Genomic DNA, 12,221 nt, shown 5'->3' with positions numbered 1-12,221 from the left:
GAGAACACCATTTGAGTTGACTTTACCAATTGCATGTGAACCAATGACATTTATCCAAAATTGTGTATCACTAGCCACACGAGCATTGAAGTCACCCAAGACAAACAGCTTATCCTGTATACAAACCTTGTTGATTTGTTCGCGTAAAGAGGAGTAAAACCTCTCCTTTAGCTCATCAGATGAATTAAGTGTAGGTGCATAGCAACTCAAAAATGTGGCATATTTGTCTTTTCCTACAGCAATGCGCAAGGATATAAGTCTGTCATTTATATCAACGGGCAGGGACTCAAGATTTTTGGCAATATCAGTCCTGATGGCAAAACCAGCACCAGATTCACGTTTCTCAGAACTTGGTTTTCCAATCCAATAAAAAGTGTATCCACCTTCAACTTCCTCTAGCTGTCCTCTATCAGCAAACCTAGTTTCAGAAAGAGCTGCAACAGAAATTCTATGATGCCTTAACACACGTGCTATGATAGTACCCTCTTGATGTATATATATATATATATATATATATATATATATATATATATATATATATATATATATATATATATAGGGTGAACAGAAAGTCCTTGGACCAATTCAAAAGTGGTTTATTAATAGAAAATTACAAAAATATAAATTAAACATGAATGAAAATTATAAGTTAGGAAACCAAGAATAAATTCAAATTATTTATTTTCAATGTGATGTCCCTTCCTTTCGATTAGACGTTCAATTCTCTGTCTGAAGTTACCAACCGAGGCACGCAGCGTTTCCTGAGGTATTTTAGCCCATTCATTCAGAAGAGATGTCTTCAAAGCATCAACACTTGGATGAGCAACAGAACAGACTTTTGCCTCCAACAGAGACCACACCGAAAAATCCATGGGATTCAAATCAGGCGATGCAGGAGGCCACATCTCCTTACTCAAGAATCTTGGAAAATGACGTTGGCACCAGTCCTGAGTTTTTCTGGAGATGTGGGATGGTGCTCCATCTTGTTGGAAGGTGAAAGGCTGATCTTTGAAGTGTTTCTTCATCTCTTCAAATGCTGGAACCAAAATATCGTTAATGTAGCGATCTGTGATGATCTTAACCCCCTGCTCCACGAAAATCAGAGGCGACTTCCAAGATTTGGAGACTGCAGCCCACACCATGAGGGAAGACGGCTTTTGTCGGCGGAAAACTATTCTCACGTAGTCATCAATGTCTGCTGAAGATTTTGCATAAACTCTGTCGTTCTGATTGTTAACAGTCGCTTCAATTGTGAAGAGTTTTTCATCAGAAAAAACGATCTCTCGCTCTGCTGTGCCAGCCTTCAGTTCTCCAAGAAGAAGCTTTGCTCTTTCAAGTCTCTTGTGCTTTTGGGCAGGTGTGAGGTACTGTCTCTATCTCATCTTGTAGGGGGACAACTGGAGATCGTTTTTTACGATGGTTCTCATCGAGGTCACGCTCACATTCATGTCTTTAGCCATTTGTCTTGCAGATCTTTTCGGGTTCCTCCTTACCCTCTCTCGGACATCTTTAATCACCTTCTTTGTTCGAGCAGTGCGAGGTCTTCCACTCCTAGGACGTTCTTAAGATGTACCAAGTTCCTTAAATCTGTTCACAACATGGTACACGGTGGATTTAGCCACTTTCAAGAGCTTAATAATCTCTGAGTTTGTCCTTCCCGCGCAATGAAGCTGAATTATGGTCCCTCATTTGCTCATTTTTCTGAAAGTTTAAACAAAATTATTTTAATATTTTTGTTGAAAATAATTAGATCAATAGTTAGACTAAATGCTTACTTTATTCGAAAAGAGAAAAAGTGATTTTAACAATATTTAATTTAAAAAATAAAAATGGTCCAAGGACTTTCTGTTCACCCTGTATATATATATATATATATATATATATATATATATATATATATATATATATATATATATATATATATATATATATATATATATATTATGACATGAATAGGTTAGATAAATTAATTAAGAATAGGAAACTAGATGTACTATTTGTAACATGTATTCTTCTTTAGATTAAAGGAGATGGTGTTTGCTCAACACTGCTGGGGAGCCATGATGTAATATATTGTTTAGATATAAATCCCCGAAACAGTGTTTCATGGTAAACAACTGATGATCCCTTAAATTACCATTAGTACTATAGTGAATTTGAGAGAGCAAGTTGATGCATTGATTGCAGGTTATTAAATGGCTTACTGACTGAATAGTTTTCGAACGAATGATAAAAATGAATTTTTTTTTTGGTATAGTTTTAAAGGTTAAAAACTTCCAAGACATATATATATATATATATATATATATATATATATATATATATATATATATATATATATATGAGCAATATCTACAAATATCTTATGCACGCTGCATATGAGGCATGAATATTTGAGCCAGACTAAATGACCCGAATTGTTTTCTCAAGAAATATTTATCAAAATAATAATAATAATAATAATAGTTCAGTAGCGCAACTCTCCTGTAGAACCGCTATTTATCGCATGGCTCACCCTCCAGAACCCTAACCCTTACCCTAACCCTAACCCTTACCTCGAAAATCTTCAGCGTTGTGTAATTTATCGTATTCACTTCTCAGATTTCAGTGTAATTTGAGATGCCGTAATTCTTGTGGCTGAATTGCAATCGGTGAGATAATAGCATTTATGCAACCATGCAACATTTGAAATGTTGTCAATAGTTGTACAACACTTCTCTGACCTCCCCCCCTCTCTTTCTCTCACTCTAATGAAACTCATTACAAGTACAGTGATCATATTTATTGGCACGGTAAAATAAAAGTTAAATTATGTCTAATAAATTCTAAAAAAGGGATTAAATTAAAGAAAATAACAAAGTATATTATGTATTTTTAACTGGCCTTTCCGATGCAGCAATCGGATTTTAGAAAAAATAAATAACAAAGGAACAACAAACATAATTGCAAAAAAAACCCTTGTTCAAAATTATTGGCACGGCTTTGTTTTTCTTTTAGTATCAGTATAATATCAATCAATTTCCGGTTTACGTGCTTTCTGAACTTTTTTATAGCCATATTATGCTTGTTTAACGCTAATTCAGTGAATAATTTTTTCAGATAATTTTTAGATAGCGATTTATTTAAACTATTATAAGTGACTAAATTATAATTTTCAATCGCCATGGTTAAAACTAAGGAACACAGCGAAGACGTCAGGAAGCTTGTTGTAGCATGCCATACCAATGGGGAGGGCTATGATAAGATTTCAAAGAAGCTAAACCTTCCCAAATCCACTGTTAGAGCCATAATAAACAAGTTCAAATCGCAAGGCCACGTTATGAGTTTAGAGGGTAGAGGGAGAAAAAAGGATTCTTTCCCCAAGAGATGAACGGAAAATTGTTCGACAAGTAAAACAAAACCCAAGGATCTCTGTTGGGGAGATTGTTGATGAACAGAGCACCTCTGGAGTGAATGTATCTCGACATACAGTTGGTAGAGTTTTGAAGAGAGCTGGTTTAAAAGCATGTCGTCCGAGAAAGACTCCCTTATTGAAGCCTATGCACCTGAAAGCAAGGCTAGCCTTTGCAAAACGTCATATTGATAAAGATGTTGCATTCTGGAAACGTGTTCTATGGACTGACGAAACGAAAATAGAGTTATTTGGCCATAATAAAGTGTCTTATGTTTACAGAAAATCTGGCGAAGCTTTCCTGCCTAAGAACACCATACCCATGTTATGATGTTATGATTTAGATCTCGTTTTGACTTGGGGACGCCGTCATACTGTCTGCCACGTGTCACCGTGACGACCACCACTCAAGTTTCATGATTCCTGACCGCTTTGGGGAGAAACTGACTACGTAGGGATTCACGCTACGATCGCTACCATGGCACCAAAGTCGAGGCACATGATCATGGTTACCTCCACAAAATTACGGGCAAAACGCTTAGATGCCTTACACACCGTAGCGAAAACAACAACCCAAAAGAAACACAGTTTTCTCGACATGGAGGCAATTTCTTCATCACTAACCGTTTGTCTACAACTACGTCCGCGTGCTTGCTATATTTAGCGAAGCCAAGGAAAAGACAGCAGAAGGACCACCAGCCTCGCCATCACCACAACGCTACGGCTGTCGCGACCAATGCTACTACTACTACAACGAAGGCTTCGTCGCGCCTTCTAACAACAACAACTATCGCTATTGACACACGATTATAACCAGCACTGCTGCTACTACCATTACCAACGAAGGCTTCGTCGCGCCTTCTAACAACAACAACTATCGCTATTGACACACGATTATAACCAGCACTGCTGCTACTACCATTACCAACGAAGGCTACGTCGCGCCTTCTAACAACAACAACTATCGCTATTGACACACGATTATAACCAGCACTGCTGCTACTACCATTACCAACGAAGGCTACGTCGCGCCTTCTAACAACAACAACTATCGCTATTGACACACGATTATAACCAGCACTGCTGCTACTACCATTACCAACGAAGGCTACGTCGCGCCTTCTAACAACAACAACTATCGCTATTGACACACGATTATAACCAGCACTGCTGCTACTACCATTACCAACGAAGGCTTCGTCGCGCCTTCTAACAACAACAACTATCGCTATTGACACACGATTATAACCAGACCAGCACTGCCGCTACTACTATTACAAACGAAGGTTTCGTCGTGCCTTATAACCACAATAACAACAACTAACAACAATCTGCCATCTTCACCCCAAGGACAGCTCGTTATTATTCTGTGTTATTTATTAGAAAATAAATTGTTGAGTTCGTTCAAATCTTAATCCTGTGTTGTCTATTCTTTTTGCTTGTCACCATACGCTTCATAACATAACAACTGGTGTCAGAAGCGTGCGACAGGTAGAATGGACTACTCAGGGTGCACCCGTAACGAACTTCTCAGTTTTATCAGAGACCAGAAATCGGCACTCCTCCAGCTAAAATCGAGTACATCACGACCAGACGAGGCCCTTATCCTCGAAATAAAAGCGGACCTAGAGATTATGCTCTCCACCCTCAAATCGACCACCTTAAACGACACGCCCAAAGCCGATAATAACGACTACAATCTGATGATCAGATTACAGGCCATACACGATTCGGTAAAGGACATAAAAAAGTTCAACCCCGGGAACGATGTTAACCGCTTCATCACGGATGTAAACAAAACATACATGATACATGTCAAGCCGGAAATCAGTACACACCCTAGTATCGAAAAAGAGTTTGTCAGAATCTGCAAACAGCTTCTGAACGAAGGGATATTCCAGCAAATGACGGACTCCCAACACGACACATCTACCTTCGAGCAACTCAAAGCATACCTCATAACGACCCACGGCAGCCAAATGACAAACTTCCAGCACCTCAGCCGGGCTTGGGATTTGCAGCGTCGAGATGGGGAGAGATTGACAGATTTCGCTGGCCGACTGGAAAACACGATTAGAGAGGCTGCAGTACACATAAAGGCAAAATTTAAGTCGGACCACTCACGGGAAATACCTGCAGATACTGTCTTCTCTCTCATGGGTGCAATGCTAATGAGTGAGAAGGTGAAAGCCTGGACACCGAGCTTATACCCACACATCGTCAAAACAATGGATAAGCATTATACGGCGGGTGGGATAGCTAGTGATGCACAGCGGTACATCGACTGTGGTGTCAAAACGGACGATGAAATCAATGATAGTCCCATCGCGTACTACGCAAACAGGCCACAACGATCTGATCAAAGGACCAGGCGAACGGAACACAATGTGAACAGGCAAACTCTCCGCCCACAGGCAAGGAAAGATACCACAACACTGCGCAACACCAAACCCACTGGCACTCGCGGCCATTTTCAGATGCGCAGGGATGATGAACACAATCAGGATGCTGAGATCTGCCAAAACTACATGAAAGGCTATGCATGCTTCCATGGATGCAACTGTCGGTACCGGCACCCACCTCGTGCCCAGGCATATATCGCAACAGACGACAAGGATATGCCACCGGAAGATACTCTCCCCACTACCATGGCCGAGGATTTTCAATACGGACCAGGCGAGATGTGATGGCTCACCCCGTGGTCCAACAGACTCACCATCACATATTTAACTTTCATCAACACTCGGCGCAGAAGTCACCTTTCGTCAACACACATTTCATGATCGAGGGAGCTACGTTCTCGGACATATCTATGTTGGACTCAGGCTGCTCCACTTGCATTATGCCAGTGTCTCGAATACCTGAAGAGGTCAGACGTCGAATAACGCCATCCAACGTGCATGTGAGAGGCATAAACGGCAGCATCCATATCCTTGGCGAACTTAATTGTGGCATCGCCATCGGCAACCACGATTCACCCAGGTTCGACGGGATCAACATGCTGATAACATCCGCTATATCTCCAATCCTGATCGGCCAAAGCATCCTTGGTCACAGCACACTAGACTCCTACACAATCGACCACCAAAAATCAACGATCGAATTCAGACGCACGCTCGCGTCCACTCCGATAACTCACACGGCAGCAATACTACCAGCTCTTACACAGAAGATACCAGCTGATGATACCACATTTGGAGCCCACACCATCGATCATTCCACTAGACTCACACAGCCCAGCCCCAAGACACTAAATGAAAAACTACACTGGCTACAGAGTAATGTGGGTGTGGCATTGCCCAACCATCCAAACCGCGACGAACTGGAGGCCACAGCAGACTTAATCATCCGCTTCGCCGACATCATGGGTACCGAAAAGGGAGAAAAGGGTACCTTCATCAGACCAGTTCGAATACCAACCAATGGCCAATCCCGCTGTCAGAAGCAACACCCAATCGCCCAGGCTCTCGAGGCTGACGTCGATGCTGAAATCATGCACATGGCCGCCAGAGAGATCATCGAACCATGCAAGGACCCCAAGGGTTTTAATAGCCCTGTATTTGCCGTTCGCAAGAAGAACGGGGCAATCCGGGTAGTTGCCAACTTCAAAGCAACACTCAACAAGGTCCTAGTCGATCTCGACCCCTACCCCATACCTACGATTGACCACCTGTTCCACAGAATCGGCGAAGGAAATAAATATTTTGCATCCCTTGATCTTCGCAGTGGCTATTGGCAGATCGCTATCGACGAGCGTGATCGACACAAAACTGCATTCACATGGAAGGGCAAATGCTACCAATACACACGACTCGCCTTTGGTCTCACATCTGCCGGACAAATCTTCTCCCGCTGCATAGCTGAAGCCTTGGCCACTGTTACATCTCGCACCAACATATCCTCGTACATTGACGACAACCTAGTCCACGCCAAAACATTTGAAGGATACATACTGGCACTGGAGCAACTATTCACCGCCCTACGTAAATTTGGACTAAAATTGAATCCGGATAAATGTACCTTCCTCGCGAACGAAGCAAAATTCCTCGGTCGCATCGTAAATAGCAAGGGTTTCAAGGCCGACCCCGAATACGTCCGCGCCATCATGGAAATGAAGCCTCCAACAACAAAAAAGGAACTGCAAGGCCTCATAGGTCGTTTAGTGTGGATACGGCAATTCCTGGAGACACGGGTACAGGAACAAATCAGGTCGGACACATTTTCCAGCATCATGACCCCCATCCATGAACTGAATAGGGCTGGCAAACCATTTGCATGGACTGAGCAGGCGGACAAGGCCTTTAATAAGATAAAGAAACGACTGTCCTCGCCTCCTGTCATTTCATTCCCTGATTTTGATCAACTCTTCACGCTCACCACTGATGCGAGTGACACCGCATGTGGGGCCATCCTAATGCAAGAAGATGACAGGGGAAAGAAGAAGATCATAGCAGTCGCTTCACACATATTTAACACCACGGAACAAAACTGGTCCACAACTGAATGCGAGGCATACGCAATAAAGTGGGCCATAGCAAAATTCGACTACTTCCTACACAGCCGCCCCTTCGTCATCTTCACCGACCACAGATCACTAACCTATCTGGATCAGCGGGTATTCAACAATGCCAAAATCCGCAGATGGCAGGAAGAGATCGCATGCTATAAATTCGTCCTGGAATTTGTGGAGGGCGAATCCAATGTCTGGGCCGACATGCTCAGCAGAAGTCATGGCCAAAGAAAAAATAACACACCAGCTGACGCCAACCCTGCAGGCAAAACATTCCGAATCCAGGGTTCGGACCTACGTATTTACATCCCATCCTGGTGTATGGACGAAATTGATGGATCAATGCTCATCCCCGAAGCACACACACCTCAGAACACCCGCCACCACAAGAATATTGTGGATGCGTTCTTTGCCTATCACTCTTCATCGACCATCCCCACAAAATACAATTGTGACCATATCAATATCGCTGCTGAGCAATGCACAGACAACACACTGTCGAGAATCATCAAAACCCTCCAGACGAATAACTCCAGCAAAAACTGTAACATCGACCCCGATGACCATCGGGCCCCCATACTCAACAAATACATCCACCAGTTCTACCTGGAGCCCGGCACATCTGTCTTGATGATTAGGGACAACATTCATTCCCCAAAACTGGTCGTACCATACAAACTCCGTCCCAAGTACCTGCATCAGGCCCATGACTGCATCAATCATTCAGGTATCGCCCGCATGCGCGAACATCTATCCGGCTACTGGTGGGAATGCAAGGACCATGACATCAGGACGTATGTCAACTCCTGCGAAACATGTGCCAAGCGGAAGGGTAACTATGGCAAACGTAAGGTCTGGCCCACCGGGCACTGCAAACGTGGAGAAAGACCGTTCGAAATCATCTACATTGATTTCGTCACGATGCCAATTTCAAAGGGGAAACGCTACATCCTAACCATGCTGGACAGTTTCAGTAGACACCTTACGGCTGTGCCGTGTTCCAGAGATCGTGCGATCGATGCTGCCCGTGGAATTTACAGTTTCTTCCTTCGACACCGGGAAATACCACGCATTGTTTCATCCGATCGCGGAACCCACTTCACGGGGGAGGTATACAGGATCTTTTGCCAACTCACATCAATCACGCAGGAATTACATTGTGCCTGGCGACCACAAAGCTCAGGTAACATTGAACGACAGCATCGCACGATGAAAAACGCCATATACATGCTGTGCGAAGATAGAGACTGTGAGTGGACCGACGTCCTCGAATCCGTCATCTCATCAATGAATGCTACCATCAACAGTGCCACTGGAGCGTCACCACACTATATAATCACTGGTCGGCAGCCCAACATTGGTTTGCCAAGATTACCCGACAACAGTATCACAAACCCCAGCCCCACGGCTTACGGCATGCAGGTCAATGCCCTGTTAAGACAAGTTCATCGACACGTCGCGCTGGCCAACAATGAAGCTGACCACGCCCAAGACCCAAATTTAGACAAGGACATGAATAAGGAACCAATACAAGTCGGTGACAAGGTACTAATCCACCGGCCTCAATCAGCTATTGCTCACGCATCTCACCTACCCTGGATCGGTACCTTCGAAGTGGCCAAGACCAACAGCATGGTGATCCAGATAAAAAATGATGATGGCCAGAGTGAATGGGTTCACTGGGCACATGTCCGCCGATTAATACCACGTCCAAAACATTTGTCCCCCAATCTACCTCCTCTACCCTACCCAACTCGTCAATCTACCGAAGAGACAACGCTTCCACCCAAGGCAGGGGCACACAGAGCGTTGCAGGACCCCATATGCGTAGAAACCCCTCGACTACCGTCCGGATACAGATCGGACCTGATTCGGAATCGGTCAACACGAGGCCAGCTTCCTAAACGGTTTAAGGATTTCATCATGGGTTGATGCCATTCACACATGCAACTATGACCGCACTGGACAATTCAAGCCAAAATGAACTGACGAAACGAAAATAGAGTTATTTGGCCATAATAAAGTGTCTTATGTTTACAGAAAATCTGGCGAAGCTTTCCTGCCTAAGAACACCATACCCATGTTATGATGTTATGATTTAGATCTCGTTTTGACTTGGGGACGCCGTCATACTGTCTGCCACGTGTCACCGTGACGACCACCACTCAAGTTTCATGATTCCTGACCGCTTTGGGGAGAAACTGACTACGTAGGGATTCACGCTACGATCGCTACCATGGCACCAAAGTCGAGGCACATGATCATGGTTACCTCCACAAAATTACGGGCAAAACGCTTAGATGCCTTACACACCGTAGCGAAAACAACAACCCAAAAGAAACACAGTTTTCTCGACATGGAGGCAATTTCTTCATCACTAACCGTTTGTCTACAACTACGTCCGCGTGCTTGCTATATTTAGCGAAGCCAAGGAAAAGACAGCAGAAGGACCACCAGCCTCGCCATCACCACAACGCTACGGCTGTCGCGACCAATGCTACTACTACTACAACGAAGGCTTCGTCGCGCCTTCTAACAACAACAACTATCGCTATTGACACACGATTATAACCAGCACTGCTGCTACTACCATTACCAACGAAGGCTTCGTCGCGCCTTCTAACAACAACAACTATCGCTATTGACACACGATTATAACCAGCACTGCTGCTACTACCATTACCAACGAAGGCTTCGTCGCGCCTTCTAACAACAACAACTATCGCTATTGACACACGATTATAACCAGCACTGCTGCTACTACCATTACCAACGAAGGCTACGTCGCGCCTTCTAACAACAACAACTATCGCTATTGACACACGATTATAACCAGCACTGCTGCTACTACCATTACCAACGAAGGCTACGTCGCGCCTTCTAACAACAACAACTATCGCTATTGACACACGATTATAACCAGCACTGCTGCTACTACCATTACCAACGAAGGCTTCGTCGCGCCTTCTAACAACAACAACTATCGCTATTGACACACGATTATAACCAGACCAGCACTGCCGCTACTACTATTACAAACGAAGGTTTCGTCGTGCCTTATAACCACAATAACAACAACTAACAACAATCTGCCATCTTCACCCCAAGGACAGCTCGTTATTATTCTGTGTTATTTATTAGAAAATAAATTGTTGAGTTCGTTCAAATCTTAATCCTGTGTTGTCTATTCTTTTTGCTTGTCACCATACGCTTCATAACATAACACCCACAGTGAAGCACGGTGGAGGCAGTTTGATGTTTTGGGGATCCTTTGCTGCCTCTGGACCAGAGCGACTTGTTAAGGTCACAGGTAGCATAAAAAAGGAAGATTATGTTAAAATATTGGATGAAAACCTGAAAGACTCTGCTAAAGAGCTCTCACTTGGTCGTCGTTGGTGGTTCATGCAAGATAATGACCCAAAGCATTCGGCTAAACTGACTAAGAAATGGCTTGAGGACAATCATATTAATGTTTTGGAGTGGCCATCACAAAGCCCAGACCTTAATCCAATTGAAAATTTATGGAGAACATTAAAATTGAGGGTAATGCAAAGGAAGCCTAAGAATCTTATTCAATTGGAGGATTATTGTCAGGAAGAGTGGGCTAAAATTACTACTGAAGAGTGCAACAACTTGGTTGTAAACTATGAAAAGCGACTGAGGAAGGTAATCAAGGCCAAAGGCTATACAATTGATTATTAAATAAATCGTGCGAATAATTTTGAACAAGGATTTTTTGCAATTATGTTTGTTGTTCCTTTGTTATTTATTTTTTCTAAAATCCGATTGCTGCATCGGAAAGGCCAGTTAAAAATACATAATATACTTTGTTATTTTCTTTAATTTAATCCCTTTTTTAGAATTTATTAGACAAAATTTAACTTTTATTTTACCGTGCCAATAAATATGATCATCACTGTATATATGATCATTGTCTACAGGGTGGAATGATAAAATTGTCGTCCTAGAAAAGACGACATGATTCCATTTCCGTTTGAGGGAATCTTTTCTTTTCTTTTTTTTTTGCAGACCATCTACTAGTTGGTCTGTTGTGTAAAAATCCCAAATGCGATAGAAGCCTTATTTCATGTCTGAAAGTGCCGCAATGTTCAACGAGCTAGATCAGAGATGCGCTGCTTTACAACTCATGCTCCCTACCGATCCAAGTAATGACAACAGGACCATTGCCAGCACCCTCAAAATGCATCGCTGGATTGCAATGAATAACGGGGACAAGTTTCTGGCCACGGTTATGGTCTTTAGTGTGCTTTGAAGTGAGGGCCACATCATGCCGCCTCACAAACGGCTTGAAAGTCAACA

The sequence above is a fragment of the Euprymna scolopes genome, chromosome 44 (genome assembly GCF_053919585.1).
Source record: "Euprymna scolopes isolate OS-2025 chromosome 44, ASM5391958v1, whole genome shotgun sequence".
Classification (NCBI taxonomy): domain Eukaryota; kingdom Metazoa; phylum Mollusca; class Cephalopoda; order Sepiida; family Sepiolidae; genus Euprymna; species Euprymna scolopes.
The sequence above is the reverse complement of the archived record's forward strand: the minus strand, read 5'-3'. Positions refer to the sequence as shown.